At 42.6% G+C, this 17,260-nt stretch overlaps 1 protein-coding gene across 2 annotated transcripts in view; it reads left to right on the plus strand.

Annotated features, from left to right (window-relative positions):
- The first annotated feature begins 1,665 nt into the window (after positions 1-1,665).
- The window catches only part of LOC128837193 (alpha-1,3-mannosyl-glycoprotein 4-beta-N-acetylglucosaminyltransferase C-like), a 34,600-nt gene continuing 19,005 nt past the window's right edge, over positions 1,666-17,260 (plus strand). Inside the window, exon 1 of one of the 2 annotated variants that reach the window (XM_054028159.1) lies at positions 1,666-1,740. The gene's annotated coding sequence lies outside the window, so the exon portion shown is untranslated. Of the gene's footprint in view, positions 1,741-7,185; positions 7,257-17,260 lie in introns of those variants that run through there. The other variant, XM_054028161.1, reaches the window with a different exon arrangement.

Consider the following 17,260-nt stretch of genomic DNA (forward strand, 5'->3'; position numbering starts at 1 on the left):
ACAGGGTTCTGGTAACAGGAGGCAGCTGGAATGTCAGCGATGAGCAAGGAGATGGAATTAGAGCAGCTAGAACAATAAAGAACTTTGAAATGTTCTGTCAACCTCTAGTAACTAACTGGTTCTATAGTAACATTGTAACATAGTGCTCTTGTTTCCAGAAAGAAGGGGAAGAAGGAAGCAAGCAACTAAACAGCCATGTATAGTCACTATATGATTATATTAGTTAGAGCTCTATTGGGAATGCCTGTTTAATAACACATACACAATTGTTTATGCACAATGTGATTGGTTTGTGTTACCCTCATGGGCACCAAATGACAGAGACAAAACTATCCCCCGTAGTGTGGGTTGAAATGCTTTGTTTTAAAAGTCAGAAAAATGGGGCGTTATTGTATGGCATTTAAGCAAGCTGGTTAATGCAAAGAGCTTTCCAAACCGTTTAAGCGTTAAAGCAGATGAGAAAGCAGTAGTCTGAGACGCTGGGGGTACAGAAGAGGCTGACGTGTGCTCAGGACTCAGTCTGTATTAGTCTGGCCTGGACGGCACAAGAAATGCCAGGTGTATATATAGATGGATACCAGACATGCAGTAACTGTCAAAACAACAGATCATGGAGGCAACAGCTGATTTCAAGATACTGACTGCCCTATAATAGGTTCAGCCATAAATAACATCCCTGACGGGACTGTAGTATTCTATGAGAATTGTCCAAAACACTCTAGTCAGCACCAAAATCAATGCACAATTTTCCTAAGCAAAGTAAGTCTGAGAAGTATTTCCTCTAGTATGAAAGGTAACCTAGCTGACTTACTAGTTTAGGTAACCATCTTTCACCACTCTCTTCTGTGCCTGGGTGCTTGTGGAGTGTCCAGTTTATAACAACTAAACTGATTGAGAAATGTGATTGTATTTATAGAAACCATAGAACCAAGAGGTGCCCAGATTTCAAACACTCTGTCTCAGGGTGACTCAGAAGGCCTTGGATTCCCCTGCTGTCCAGTGAGGGAATAGTCTTGAAAAGCTGATTAAAATACAAATCAAAAAGTTTCCACAAGATCAGTAAATATCTAGATGCCTTTAATTAGAGACAACTAAAAACAATTCGGCTTTGAACCTCAGTAAGTTAAAGAATTTGATATTCACTTTGTAATGGTTAAGATTTATGCATGACACACTGTTGAGCCCAAACTCTTGTAAAAACAATTGCAGTTTCACAGAACATCTTAGATTGTTCTGAGCTGCTCACATAATTATCCAAGCATAAGGTCATGCACTGCTGCACACCATGTTCTAAGTTCTCCTCTGAGACCTGCCCATTAAAGTGAGTAGGGGTGAACTGGTGTGACCAAGAGGAGAATATGGCTCCGTGACAATAATTTGACCTGGTGCCTACTGCAGAAAATGCATTCTACTACAGAGTAGCGGCTGACTCTAAATCTGATAAGGGTTTGCTATAGACATTTCATTAGAGTAGCTTGTCTCAATCTGTTTAGCTGGAAATACTAGGTTTAATCAGGTTAGGCAAGCCCATTACTCCAGTATGTAACCTTTGGACTTTGGCTTGAGGCTCCTATTTTCCCTTCTGGGAAGAGCACATTCTTCTTCCTTGTATTATAGCTTTGTTCAGCCCTGGAAAGCGATTGTATCTTCTTGTTTGTGCCTCAGCAGAAATCAATATGGAGAAATTTTAAAGGGAACCATTTTAAATACTGTTTAAATGAATAATAGGAATCAAGACAGGTAAGTGCAAACGAATCGTGGACAGTACATTTCCCATACTGTGTATTTGTATGCCTAGAGTCAACAATTCTGAAATTCTCAAGAATGCATCAGGTTTCCACTTCTTTTAGCTTTCTGGGCCCGCTCTTGATCCCACTGAGTCAATGGGAGTTTTGCCAGGATCTCAAATGAGAGAAGAACTGAGCTGTCTTTAGCCTATTGCCCCTATAGTCTTATGCACATACAAATGAGTTTAAGTGAGTTGAGTTGATGGAAGAGGTGCATGTATTGCTAACCGCTAGGAGTTAAAGCAAAATAAAAGGACTAGTGAGTTACAAAAGTTGCTGGTAACTGATCTGTCCTGTATAAATGAGGATGTTTGCTTACCTTTCACGTTATTCTTCTGTTTTCCTGGTGGCCAGTGAATCCTCTTTGCTACCCTATCATTTCTTGAAGGTTTGCTCCCTTATGCTCTCTGGGTACCTGTCCAGAAAGGAAGGCTGTAGATTCCATTACAAACAGTCACAAAGAAAGCAGCCCCCTTCTAGCACTGGGCCAAAACCTTCTTGCCTTTCTTATCCAAGTATTCAATAGGACAGTTGGCATAAGGCAACCAGGATTCAGCCTGGAACCTTTTGACTTTTCTTCTCAGTCACCAGTGGCTACAAAGTTTGAGTGAGCTTATATTGAAGAAGCTGTCTCTCAACAGAGGTCCATTTGTTTAGATACGCACATTTGAAAGATTTGGCTCAGTTGTTCAGCTATAAAAGAAATCCCCATTCTTCCTCCTCACATGCTCTTCCCCTTCCTTGCTATGGACTGTTTTAAACAATGGTTTAGACCAAAGGTTCTCAAGCTGCTGTTTGGCTGATGTAGCAGTTAATATTAGCCTTCTTAACCTGTCCCTCTTTTTTATGGGACCTAGTGTACTGGTGAACATAATACATCATCTTTACCATGATATTCAGAGCATACCCTGATACATGCAGAAAGCTGGCTCCTCCTCCTTATTGCCAGCTGCTTAATGCCTTTAAACATCAGCTAAAATAGATTAACTAGTACTCCCTACTTCAAGTAACTACTGTACCAATATGCATACTATGTCCATGTTTGGCTGTATTGCCTTTCACTGAGTGAGCAGCGTTAAAGTCGTACCATGTTTTTTAAAACCATAATTGCGAACACCATTTTTACTTGGATGATTGCGCCTCTGTATTATAGCTGCCAGTCCAGCAAAGCTTATATTAAGTGGTTTATTGGCTTGAGGTCACAGAGCCTAGCTTTTTCCTAAGCAGTTACCAGCTGACATCCTATGTCACCTAGAACAGCACCTAGAATAATGGAGCCCCAATCCCTAACTGAGGTCTCTAGGTACTCCTATTTTAGTACAAAAATATTAATAATTTTAAAGTACAATTTGTTTATGGGCTTAACACTATTAGACTCGGCAAGCTGTGGAAATGATGTCTGAGCCATAGTGATGCATCTTTGGGATGCAAGATTTAGGATTTTGAGTAGCACAGGTGGCTTTTCATTGCAATTGGCTTGAGAAAATGGCCATTGTGGTCAGCCACAAAAGAGGTTCAAAAGAAAAAAAAAGCAGCAGCATATTCCTGACGTGCAATAGCATAGGTGCCGACTCTGTGGGTGCACCAGAGCTCAGCACCCGCCAGTCACAGCTATTTGGCAGCTCGGGGAGGGGTTGGGAGGAGCTCAGAGAGTGGTGGGTGGGGGCCTCGGGAAGGGGGTGAAGTGGGGGGTGAGAAGAGGCAGGGCGAGGGTGGGGGCCTCGGGAAAAGGGGGGGCGGAGTGAGGGTGGGAAGAGGCAGAGTGAGGGCAGGGTCTTGGGGGAAGGCGGAATGGGGGTGGGCCTCAGGGCAGAGCACGGGGTGGAGCACCTCCGGGGAAAACTAGAAGTTGGTACCTGTGTGCAATAGCTTTTTACTGTGCCTCCTAAGTGTACATTGGAAGAGCATCCTCTCTGACTGACAAAGAAATAGGGGTGCCTCATATAATACTGAGACCCTGATCAAAAGTGAGTGTTGCGAAATATTGATCATGTAAGAAACATTCAGTGACTTACTCCGTCATTACATCTTTTTTAACTGTCCCAGGAAAGTAGTTGTCACTGAATCAGCCATTTCTATAGCAGTGAACAGCTCAGGGTGAAATGTGGTCACTGCGCATTGATGCAGCCAGCTATCTACCTAGCCAAAACTAAATTCTCACTCAACAGGCTTTTACAGTTATCCAATAGCATGATCTCTGACTTCCAGAAAATGGCCTTCCCTCACTTTTTCTCCCAGCTGAATACCAGTATTAAGCCCTTGTGTGCAGAATGTAGTGCACTGCAACACCTGCTTAATGTGGTGTGCTTTGTTTCTGTAGGACATTGGGAAATGCAAAACAGTTAATATGAAAACAACATCTATGTCATTGTGCACACTCTTGTTTGTGTCACCTAATGCTCAGTGGACCCTCAGCTGGAAGATGGATTTAAAACACTTACAGCACAGCAGGCTCCCACTTACCTTTGTTACCTGTATAGATGAATGTATCTGATATACTTTACAATTTATAACAAGACATGACAGGGCATGTATTCTGGAGCCATTAATAAATGCCTTAGGCACACTGTGAGGCACACAATCAAAGACCAATGCCTTCACCTGCCAGAGGTGTGTTTTAATTAAGCAATGAGAAACAACCATTGTCTGTGTAATTCGCACCTAGCATTTCCATAGACCTGAGGGCTGAAAGCTCATTAATGTTTTTCATTTCATTTTCCAAGAGACACTGGGCCAGTTTCTGCTGGATGCAGAGTAACGGGAGGGTAACTGACAGCAGAATTTAGCACGCTATGTTTAAAGGAAAAGTAGGGTGCGAAGTGGCAGTGGCCAACCTCATGTAGTCAGTTTTAAATCAGTATTTGGTTTTATTTATTTAATTTTCCTTCAAGGGGTTGCTGGCTGGGGCTTGGTAATGGACTAGAGAGCTTTTTTCCTCCAGGTCATCAGTCTTCCGAACATAGCACCTTTTGTGAGTCCTATACTTAAAAACAAGAAATAAAATGGCATTTTGTGTTTTTCTCTCAAGTGCCTTCCTGGCAGGGCTCTTCTCATTAAATAGCTCCCAATTTAGCTTTTTTTAATAGCAACTGAAACTTGAAAGGTACCCAAGCCTAGTGCTGCTGGGCCATGCTGGAAGAGGAAGAACAAAGCAGGGAGGAGAGGGGAGTGGGGAGGAGGTCAAACTATTGTTAGTCATTTAATCAGACACATGTATGAAATTCCCCCAACGGTTCTGCCCAGGCACCTCAGCCCTGACCTGCAGCATCAATGTTTTTCCATCTCGCTGCCTTTCCTGAGCAAATTCAGCTAATTGCACCAAACGAGGTAGTGTTTTTCTGATCTTCAGTCATGCTGCTAGCACTGTCTTTCCTGCCCATTTTAACTTTGCAGGCAGGTCTGGGCACTAGCCATACAATTTGCAGAAGATCCTTTGCTTGTCTTTCAGATAATTTGCATTTCAGGGTATGCCACAACCCTCAAGATAAACAGACACGTGAATGTTACACAGCTCTGTTGTTAACTCAGGCTTTGTGTTCCTATTTTTTGCAAAGTGTTGTGTCACCAGGCCCAAATGGTTTGCAGGAGCTAGTTTTGTGTGTGTAATGGTATACAATGTTAATAGATTATTCAGGCTGCGAAGTCAAGCACTGAAAAGTCAGGAAACATCAGAACTATGGTGTCCTGTGCAAGCTTAATTCGTCCCCTGTTGTGCATATCCATTATAACAATGGTTCTCAACCTTTTTTCATTTGCGGATCCCTAAAACATTTTGAATGGTGGTGCAGACCTCTTTGGAAATCTATTATCTGTATATATAGTTGAATTCTTTTCAGTCTTAGTCTTTCACGAACCTCTTAGACGTAGTCCACAGAACACAGGTTGAGAACCACTGCATTATGATACAACCTTTAATTACATGATCACATTTATTTTTCCACAGGGTCCCTCTGCGTCATTGGCTAAATTGCACGGGCAACCCTAATTCTGGAATTTCCTCACTTTTTAGTGCTTGACCTTGCAACCTTAATGTTCTTTAAATGTACTTCTTTTTTATGTAATTTCCTCTTTTCTTAACAAAGCAGACTGAGAAATTCCATCATGTGGCTTCTGATTAACACCCACATGCGTCATAAGTGGAGTTGGAACCTTTAGATGAGCTACACAGCCCTCTGCCACTTGGGCTAATTGGAGTAGCTGACAGCAGTAATAGGTTGTCGTCTCTATGTGCACCAGCACTGGGGTGGGATGGGGTGTAAGATGGGGAGGGGAGGGAGAGATGAGACAAATAATTTACCCATTGGTTTCATGGATATTTGCTGACAGCAGAGGAATGGTGAGAGTCAGGAATCTTGGGCTCCATTCCAGGCTCTGAAGGGGAATGTGCTCTGGTGGGTCCAGACTCCTCTGCCCATTCCTCTTAAGCATGACCCCTTCTGCCTCACCCACTCCAACCTAACCCTGTCTTGTCTCTTCTCCACCCGTCACCTTGTTCCAGTACAATTCTCCTTACTACCCAGTCCCAGAGTCCCCTCATCAAATTTCTTATCCTTGTGCCAGTCTCCTTGCTCAGCCAGTCCTAGTCCCTTGCTCCTGGTTTACTGTCCAAGTCCCAATCTCCTTCTACCTACACCCAGGTTGAGTCACCTTGACCAGCCAGTCACAGTTCCCCCCCTCTGCTCTTTGTCCAATTTGTCTCTTCTTCTCCACTGGCACCCAGTCCTAGTCTTCTTCCTTCGGCTCCTCATCCAGTCTGTATGTCCCCCACAGCCTAGCTCCTGACTCCCTAGTTCCTTGTCCCAGTCTTTTTGCCCAGCCAGTCTCAGTTTCCCTCCTGCATCCTGCACCGCAGTTCCTTGTCAGAACTGTTTCCCCTCCCCTGCTCTCCCCCTCGCTGGTTCTGAGTCCCAATCTCCTTGTCCAGCCAGTCCTACTCTCCCACTCTCCCTCCAGCTCCTTGTCTGAGCTCAGTGTTCCTCCCCTGATCCCCAACCAACTAACTCCTAGTCCCACCTTTCATTTCCTCACTGGCTCCCAGTCCCAATCTCCCGCCTGGATCCCAGTTCCAGTTTCTACCCCATCCATTCCCAGTCTCATCAGACTCCTTGTCCCAATCTACTCCTTTCCCTCCCCCTACTCTGGCTTTTGTCCCCTCTAATTTGAATCAGACGAACTCCACACTAACTAGACCCAGATGAGGGGGAGGGGTCATTGAGAGCACAGGAGAGACAGGCTGCCTGCTCTTAGTTCTGATGCCCAGCCCCACCCCGGCCCAAAGCATTTGGAAGCAGCCATTACAGGAAAAGTTCGTCCCCGTAGCTCTGGGTTGGAGGAAGCATGCTAAGTCACTCTGGCAATGGAACATGCACAGGATTGGCAGCACTAGGAACTGTGAGGGGCTGGCGCACGCTCAGTGAGGACAATGTGTGGAGATTTTTATCTGCTAAAATCAAAATCTCTACTGAGCAGGTATGAACTGCAATTTTTCAGCCTTATAACTTAGACAAATGTGAGCAGATTTTCCTGGAGAGGGCAAAAGGCACATCCCTGATATAAAGGCCACCTTCCTGCCAAATTTCAAGACCCTGTGCCAAAGCATGGGGGTGCTAGAGCTGTTCAAAGAAAATGTCTGAAATGTTTACAATGGACAAAACAAAGTATTTTCCCCTATCCTCATTCTCAGAAATGGCTGGGCTGGTTTGACTGAAATTTTCTAAAAATCATTCAACCGGAGGCAGTTGCCTGCCATGTAAAATGTCAGCCTAAATGGTTGAAGTTTGGCAAAGTTATAAGCAACTGAAAACAGGATTTTACAATGGGATGTGTCAGAAAACCTTAATAAAAGATGGTGATATCATCCATGGTTATAATAAACTGTTAGGTATAAGGGCCTGATCCGGCAGTCCTCACCAAGTCTAAGCTCCTAATAAGATTTTTGTGTGAGTACGACTGGATTCCTGTTTGCATACAGTAGATGTGAATGCGGCAGGGGAAGCTGCTCTGCACGTAACATCAGGTGACAGATTATTTCTCTATTATTTCTCTATTTTCCCCTCAATCAGTGGTGCAAGTCAGAGTGTGTTATCTGAATCTGTGATAGTCTTGTTATATATGAAGAAAACAGAACTCAAAAGATGAAGGATGGGAATGATCGCTCATGAGAAGTGGATTTGGGAAGTTTGCTACAGACAAGGTCTGTTCTGCTATGTGGTTTATTCATACTGAACAGCCAAAGCTGTTGGTGGATGGTATAGGACTGCCACTGTATAGCTCCGAGACAGCAGCTGACAACATGACTACAAAACAGAATGCATAGCATTCATTACAATAAGGCTACTCCTTTGTGGCCCAACAGGCTGCATCAAATGTGACAGCAGGGTTTCCACTCTGTGGAGCAGCAGATTGCAAGGCATCCGGTGGTAGCAGGGTTACTCTGTGGCAAAATGTGCTACATTACATAGAGCTGGGTTACTTGCTGCAGTATGGCAAAGCAGATTGCATAGCATTAGCACTGGTGACAACAGGACATTCATTGTGTAGGACAATGGGTCACATAAGAATCTGCGGAAACTTGATTGGTTGGGTCCATCTTAGCATATCCATATCAGAGCGACATATGGCAATTGGTGACATTCCTGTCACAGATGTTGAAAGCCTTTGTTTTGATCTAGTGCCTGGTGAAGATCCAGTTTATCTTTTCCCCTTTTCGTGGGTGAGCAATTTGATTGTGCTAAAACACTTTCACTTGATTGCATGACTACACTGATTCCTATTGCCAGGAATATTTCTAGCTGTAGTTTCATGTTGCAAAGCGCTCAATCCCTCTCTGTCAAAAAAAAAGTCTTACAAATACTGGTAGTGTCATCACTGAGAAATCTGTTAGGTTCACAAAGGTGGGGAGGTTGTGATCCTGTTTCACCTTTTTATGCACTAGGCAGTTGATCAGTTTGGGTTTCTACTAATAATAGCTCAGACTGTAACAACAGCAAAGCTTTTTACAGCATTTTTTAAAAGGTCAAATAATATTTTAAACAATTTCTCACTTAGTTACTGCTATAATTGATTACATTATTTAATTTACCAATAGCCAATTATTTGTCTGTTACTCTCCAGAAATCCACTCAGACTAGCTTTCTTAGCCAATTGCTTATGTTAATTTAAAGTGAATTTTGTGCCTGTGACAGCAGACAATGGAAGGCACATCCTCTGTTTGGTCACAAAACAGATACAAACTGGGCAGGAGCCATACTAGGTCCCTCAGTTCTTTCTCTATAACTTCTGTCCTGGAAGGAACATCTGTAAGGGTGAAAAGATAATTCAGTTCCCCCCTCCCCCCACTCTCTCTTGAGACTGTCCACAGAGGTGCCAAACACTGCTGATTGTAGTGGCAGGTTTTTCAGGGTGACCACCTTGAGGCAGTCTGACCGCATGACTAGGGCATTGCACTAGGGCCAAAGGTGCTGGAACAATTTGTATAGCGGGGGTGCTGAGAGCCATTGAACCAAACTGTAAACCCTGTATATAATAGAAACCACCTCAAGCCAGGAAGTGCGGCAGCACCCCCAGCACCTCTAGTTTCAGCACCTATGACAAGGAATCAGGAGGCTGGATTCTAGTCCTGGCTGTGCCAGTGGCTTGCTGGGTGGCCTTTAGGCAGTTACTTCACCACCACATGCCTGGGTTTCCCTATTTGAAAAATGAAAGTGAGATATCACCCAGATGAGCGCAGTTTAAATGGGGAAGTTTAGCAGCCTGGGTAAGGGAAGCTAGTTTGAGTCTAGGGGTGCAATCATTATGGAGAATTGCTTGTGCTCTTTATTGATGGCAATTTAATGTTTGGCTTGTTTTGTTCATTTTTCTCACATGCTCAGATGGCACGAAGCTGCACGTATAACTGTCACTGAATAACAAGTAATAAATAGTAATAGAAAGTTCCATTTAAAAAAAATGCCATCAATAATTGAAAAGGTCATATTCAAATTGTTTTATATTTGAGCTAGCGATAATGTGGATCTGGCAGGATAATTTCTGAATTCAGTGGGATTGCACAGGGATGATTGAGAGCAGAATTTGGTTTTACTGTGGAACAGCATCAGAACTGGTGATTTAGAAAAATAAGTATGACTATGCATGTTTTAATTTGTTTCATGGGGCCAAATTCATACCCGGTGTAACTCCAATGAAGTTACACCATGGTTGCATCTGACTCACTCATGTCAGTGGGGTTATGTGGTGTGTTTCTAAGAGCAAGTGTAGCCAAGTATCTTTCAAACATTTCTATGGTGCTAGGATGACATCTAGTGGAATTTGAAGGTGAATTGACAGGCAGCCAAGACCTGTGTTCAGAGGTCTCTACGCTGCCTTTGCTATCACTGATAGCCTGCCTCAGGTCTGGGCATAAGCTATAGCTGGGGAATTACAGAAGCTTGATCTTATGGCTTAGTTGATAAGTAAAGTGGATGCTGCCCCCAAGATCTTGTTTTCCCCTTTACAAGGGTTAGAATGAGATTTCATCCAATAAAAGTATCTGATCCGAGGGGTACCCCAATCCTTGCAAAGGGAAAAAGAAGAGTTGTCCCACCTCTAGCGATCTCCCCCTGTGGCAGAAGGAGTTGGTACCTGCCTACCATGGGGGATGGAGAGAACCATTGCTGCTCTGCCATTGCTCAACTGGTCAGAAACATTTGTCAAAGTGTCCTTAATGGAACAACGCCATTTTCATCTAAATTGAAACATTTCCAAAAAAATACATATTTTGATTAAAATTCCCGCAGGAAAACTATTCTAAGCAAAAATAATTTAATGTCAGAAAATGTTTTCTTTGGAAATGGTTGAAATTTTGTTTTGAATTTTATTTGATATTTTTCAGTTTTTATATTTCTACATTTTACAAAATGTCAAACTGTTTCATTACAGCACTGTCACAGGGTGATTGGGCCTTGAAGGGGAAATGGGTCCAGTCCTACCTGTACCACTTAGCTCATCTCCTGAGGTAGAGAAAACAAGCAAAGGCTCATGACAGGCAGGTTAAGACAGAAGCCTGTGGAGAGCCAAAAGAGAGAGCCCGGTTAGGAAGCCCTGGGAGTTGGTTCTTGGTAGAGACTCAAAGGAGCCAGGGAGACTCTGAGAGGAGAACAGAGCCTAGAGGGTGGGCTGAAGAGTATTTGAAGGGGGAAGACAGACTGACAGACCCTTAGGACGCAGGGGCTGTGTGGACACCTTGAGACTGGGAGTGGAACATTTTGTGTGTGTTTGTATTGGACTTGGAGACCCCAGAAGGGTTGGACTTCATTTCTTTAAATTACTTAGCCAGAGAGCCACATGACAGCAGCAAGTCATGGCAGCAACCAAACCATGCTGGAAGATCAGAAGATCCAGCCGCAGAGAGGGTAAACTGAGGCAGCAGCTCTGAGTGGTTGTCCCTATGTGTAGGGCACTTCAGGTTCCCTATCAGTGTCCATGTCATTTGTTCATGTGCCCACGCTCTCCGGATGCTCTGCAGTGAGGGAATAAAGGGGCACTGCTGGACTGTCGCCATTTTAGTTCCTTCTTACTGCTTGTGGTCTAGGAAGGAGTTTCAGTGTTCGTGCTGACTTCTTCAGCTTATCTATGTAAATAGTGTAGTAGGAAGAGGGCCTGAAACATAAGCCCATGTACCAAAGGCCTGGTATGAGGCCTGAGGCCTGGGCTAAAGTAGTCAAAACCTTGCTGATATAAAGCAAAGTTAAGTTGTGAGCAAAAGGCAGGTCCTGCTCACAGAATTTGGCAAGCATAGGGCCGCTGTTGCAAAAACACATATTCCTAAGAGATGGGAGGCACAAAGCACTCAGGCAAGCACATTCCAGAAAGGTGGTACCAGAACACCCCGATAAACACATTCCCCAAAGATAACAGGAACATGCTGACTCATCTTAAGGATAAGGTCAGGATGACAGCATAATGAATATAGATATTTTGATTGAACCTACAGGTACAAGGCAATGAGTGGCACCCGAAATGTGGGGCCCCCCCCAAAGCGCAGGGCCCAGGGCGGTTGCCTCGTTCCAGCCTACGGATGGGACAGCTCCACATAGCACTGTGGCACATGCTGTAATAATGCCTATCCCAGAATTTCAAAACACTCAGCCTACTACCAATAATAATACAGTTAAGATAATAACTGTAATTGCCCTAATAAAAAAGTGTGTTGCTGTTTGCAGTACCACAAGGGCCAAATCACAATACCAAATTGAAAAAGAATTGTTATGCTTAAATACAAGGTGGTGTTCTACGTAAACATACATAATATATATATATGCCCGTATACACTACAAATTAGGGCTGTCAATTAATCGCAGTTAACTCATGATTAACTAAAAAAAAAATGAATCACGATTAAAAAAAATGAATCGTGATTAATTGCACTTACAACAATAGAAATACCAATTGAAATTTATTACATATTTTTGCATGTTTTTCTTAATTTTCAACATTGATTTCAATTACAACACAGAATGCAATGTGTACAGTGCTCACTTGATATTATTTTTATAACAAATATTTTCACTGTAAAAATGATAAAAGAAATAGTACTTTCAATTCACCTCATACAAGTACTGCAAGTACTTATCGTGAAAGCGCAACTTACAAATGTAGATTTGTTTGTTACATAACTGCACTCAAAAACAAAATGTAAAACTATAAAGCCTACAAGTCCACTCAGTCCTAGTTCTTGTTCAGGCAGTCATTAAGAGAAACAAGTTTTGTTTACATTGACAAGAGACACTGCTGCCTGCTTCTTATTTACAATGTCACCTGAAAGTGAGAACAGGCATTCACCTGGCACTTTTGTAGCCGGCATTGCAAGCTATTTACGTGCCAGATATGCTAAACATTCGTATGTCCCTTCCATGCTTCAGCCACCATTCCAGAGGACATTCTTCCATGCTGATGATGCTTGTTAAAAATAATGCGTCAATTAAATTTGTGACTGAACTCCTTGTGGAGAGAATTGTATATCTCCTGCTCTGTTTTACCCACATTCTGCATATATTTCATGTTATAGCAGTCTTGGATGATGACCCAGCACATGTTCGTTTTAAGAACACTTTCACAGCAGATTTGACAAAATGCAAACAAGGTACCGATGTGAGATTTCTAAAAGTACAGCGCTTGACCCAATGTTTAAGAATCTGAAGTGCCTTCCAAAATCTGAGAGGGACGAGATGTGGGGCATCCTTTTGGAAGTCTTAAAAGAGCAACACTCTGATGCAGAAACTACAGAATCCAAACCACCAAAAAAGAAAATCAACCTTCTGCTGGTCGCATCTGACTCAGATGATGAAAATGGACATGCGTCAGTCTGCACTGCTTTGGATTGTTATCAAGCAGAACCCATCATCAGTATGGAACACATGTCCTCTGGAATGGTGGTTGAAGCATGAAGGGACATATGAATCTTTAGCACATCTGGCACATAAATATCTTGCAACGCCAGCTACAACAGTGCCGTGCAAATGCCTGTTCTCACTTTCAGGTGACATTGTAAACAAGAAGCAAGCAGCATTATCTCCTGCAAATTGTAACAGACCTTGTTTGTCTGAGTGATTGGCTGACCAAGAAGTAGGACTAAGTGGACTTGCAGGCGCTAAAGTTTTACCTTGTTTTATTTTTGAATGCAGTTATTTTTTTTACTTAATTCTACATTTGTAAATTCAACTTTCATGATAGAGATTGCATACAGTACTTGTACGAGGTGAATTGAAAAATACATTTTTTTTGTTTTTTAAAGTACAAATATTTGTAATCAAAAATAAATATAAAGTGAGCAATATACACTTTGTATTCTGTGTTGTAATTGAAATTAATATATTTGATAATGTAGTAAACATCCAAAAATATTTAAAATAAATGGTATTCTATTGTTGTTTAACTGCGCGATTAATCATGATTAATTTTTTTAATCGCTTGACAGCCTATTATAAATATATACACCATATCCATATTATTCATATATATTAATTATTTGAAAGTGCCTTTAAGGCTCAATCATAAAACTACATTCCTCACTCATGGTCCCAGGCCTAACATTCCCAGGCCCACCATCAGTCATACAAAGGAATGTGCAAACCAAGGGACAGATGGGGCATGAATGTGTGAACGGTAAAGTAAGGTGACCCACTGGGTCATCTTCAGTCCCTACATTATACTTTTCTGGGACAAGGGGTAAACATCCTCCCCATAAAAAGACAAAAAGTGGGGGAATGTAGTAGGAAGAGGGCCTGAAAAATAAGCCCATGTATCAAAGGCCTGGTATGAGGGCTGAGGCCTTGGCTAAAGTAGCCTTGGCTCAAAACCTTGCTGATATAAAGCAAAGTTAAGTTGTGAGCAAAAGGCAGGACCTACTCACAGAATTTGGCAAGCATATTGCAGAAACACACATTCCTAAGAGATGGGAGGCACAAAGCACTCATGCAAGCACATTCCTGAAAGGTGATACCAGAACACCCCGATAAATATATTTCCCAAAGATAACAGGAACATGCGGACCCATCTTAAGGATAATGGCACCCTACTACATCAGAGGGCGTCACCCTTATACATCAAGGGTGATATGTAACTTGCTGTATTGTTGTATAAAGATGTATCTCTGAGGGAGTGTCTTTGTCCAGCCAAGGGGGCAGTGGAAAGTCCTGCCACTGACTGAGCTGCATCCATTGTCATGGGCATACATGTGCTAGTGTGACTGTAAACATTGGTCCTGGGAGCTAGGGACGTGCTTTGCTGACAATAAACCTAACCAAGCACCTTTGCACCTTAACGGATTTTGTGGTCATTGAGCGGTTTGCTCGAGATCTGCTGTGCCAGCTATCTGCGCAGAGCTGATCTGGGAGAACACACACACACACACACAGCCGAACATCTGACGACAAATATTTTTAAACGTCTTTACATTTTTGTTTTGGTTCCCTGTTTTTGGAACCCCCCTCTGGCGTGAGGAGCCATTTCTGTACACACCCCAGAAAGCTTCAGCCTTCCAACAGTTGTGGGGAGTACGCTAAGGACCCCAGCTTCAAAAGCTGTGATACTTGCCATAAATTTCTCCAGTCATGGGTCACATACTTCCATGACACCATTTGTCTGTACTGCCTGGAGCAGGAGGGGCAGGATGCATGCCACATCCAGGTGCGGTGTAGATTGTTCCCAAGTAAGACAAATCAGTCCAGGGAGTTTCAGCTCCAAAAGTTCCTCATGGAGGCAACCTTAAAGACAGGAACAACTTCTAACTGGGGAGACTCCCCCGTACATCAACTTGAAATAGGTAGGAGTGGTCCTTCTTTTTCAGTCCTGAGCACTCTGTGACGTTCTGTACCTCGTGGGAACACCCTAAACCCCCATGTTCATCCTTATAATATGATTGTGTGGTATCTAATACAAAGTTTGTCATGTCGGGTGTCTTCGGAAGGCTCATGATGTACTAAGCAGTGTTGTTATAGTAATGTTATAGATTGTAATTTCATGTATATAGTTATGAGGCTGAAAATGTGTCCTCATGGCTTTAAGCAAGCCCACGATATAACTCCCCAAGAGCAGAGGGGCAGTTCACACCTCATCAAGGCATATATGGGACAAACCCAGCCCAACCTCACAGGAACAAAGGACACTGGCCTATGCTGGACATCTTGCATAGTTTGGGCCTGAGAAGAGCTGTACTTCCGATTAATGATGGCATTCTCAAATCTGCCAGGATTCTTTGGCAGATATCCACCAGGATCCCACCAGGATCCAAGGGAGCTAAAAAGAGGTGTTCCATATCTGTGAAAGGGTCAGAGTATCTGGTCTCTCACCTGCCTCCCAGCTTGTTAGAAGCATTAGTGGCCACCGAGCATAGCAGACAGCGAAAGGCAAGGTCTACACCTCCTGAGAAAGAAGCACCTGTTTCTAAGGGCTTTACGTTAAATGTCAAATATCATGAAATTCCCGGTAAAATCACGAGAGTTGGCAACAGTGAGATTCTCTCCGTTCACCCTGGTTTAGACATCACTCCTTCTGTGGAAAGTCCAGCTAAGTAGATAAACCCTGAATCATGCCCTGACAGTCAGCAAACTCAGTCTTTATTGGACCAGTGAGGGAATATGTTCAGACGCACACACCCAGCACTGAGAATGTCCATTTCAAGCATAAAGCATCATCCCAAAGAGATCATAAGTAAAATACAGCTGAAGTGTTAGTATAGTAACTGAAACAACATGTTCACTATTTATCATCAATAATAGCAGTGTATATTTTTAAAAGAAAAACAATTGTATTTAATTGTTTGACTAATTGTATTTCCAGAAGGCCCCAGGAAGATGTATGTGCAGGGCCATGGTGAGTTAGTTTTTCTGTTTTTGCAGATTTTCATTTCTGGTTATTTCTACAGCCATTTCTGGATGATGGATGGATGGCTAGATAGATACAGAAACTCTTGAATTGTGTAAAAATTATACAAAAAGTAATTTCCTGGTTTTGAATACACAATGCACACTGAGCTCTCCTAGTGAAAAGGGAGCACCAAGTTAGAGAAAAATCTTCCTTCCATGAAAGAAACTATCATCTGCTTGCATTAATAGTTTGTTTTGCCTGAGGAAATACAATTTTACAGTTGGTAAAATCCAAAGACTATTTCCTGAACACAACCTTTATCTCTTTATTTGCTGGATTTACCAGCATTGAAAATTGGCTTAACAACCACATCTCAATCCTTTTGCAGGTCCTCTCTTATATATGCTTCAACTGCTGACACTGCTCTTGGGCTAAAGATATACGGCACATTTTCAGTGCCTCCCCATTGAGAAAGCATTTATTAGTAAAACAGTGACATGAAAAATTGCACAAACTACCTTTTCACCTTTCAAGATGGTCCCTCTGAATAAGGTTGAAGCAAGGACTAGCCATAAGGAGAAATTTATCCCTGGAGTCCAAGCTGAATTTGGCCTTTGGTTTGCAACCAAATACCAGGGAGATCAAACTAGGCCTGTCTGAGTTTGGCAATCTAACCTAAATATCACAGACGAGTGTTTGGTGGATTTGGTTATTCCACCATGGTTACAGTATGCTGTAACACCATCCCAGAAGATGCCATGCTGTGGGAGTCCACCCTCAGTGTGCAGCTAGCAGGAGAGAGCTGGGGAAATAGCTAGTAGTTCTTTTTGCGGATACAAACTAACACGGCTGCTACTCTGAAACCTGTCATTATGCAAGGCATTACATTTAGCCGTATGGAGTAGAAATCCATCAACTTCATGAAAAAACTCGTCAAATAAATTTGTTAGTCTCTAAGGTGCCACAAGTACTCCTGTTCTTTTTTTAGTAGTGATTGGTGACATCTGAAAGCATGTAAGCAAAGCAAACAGTTTAACACAACTTTACTGTCTTCTCCAGCTCTCGTCCCTTTGTTTTCCCTTTATCTCTGACAAATGTGCGCAGCCCACTAAAAATTGGAGAACTTCCTG

This window comes from Malaclemys terrapin, chromosome 4 (assembly GCF_027887155.1).
Source record: "Malaclemys terrapin pileata isolate rMalTer1 chromosome 4, rMalTer1.hap1, whole genome shotgun sequence".
Classification (NCBI taxonomy): domain Eukaryota; kingdom Metazoa; phylum Chordata; order Testudines; family Emydidae; genus Malaclemys; species Malaclemys terrapin.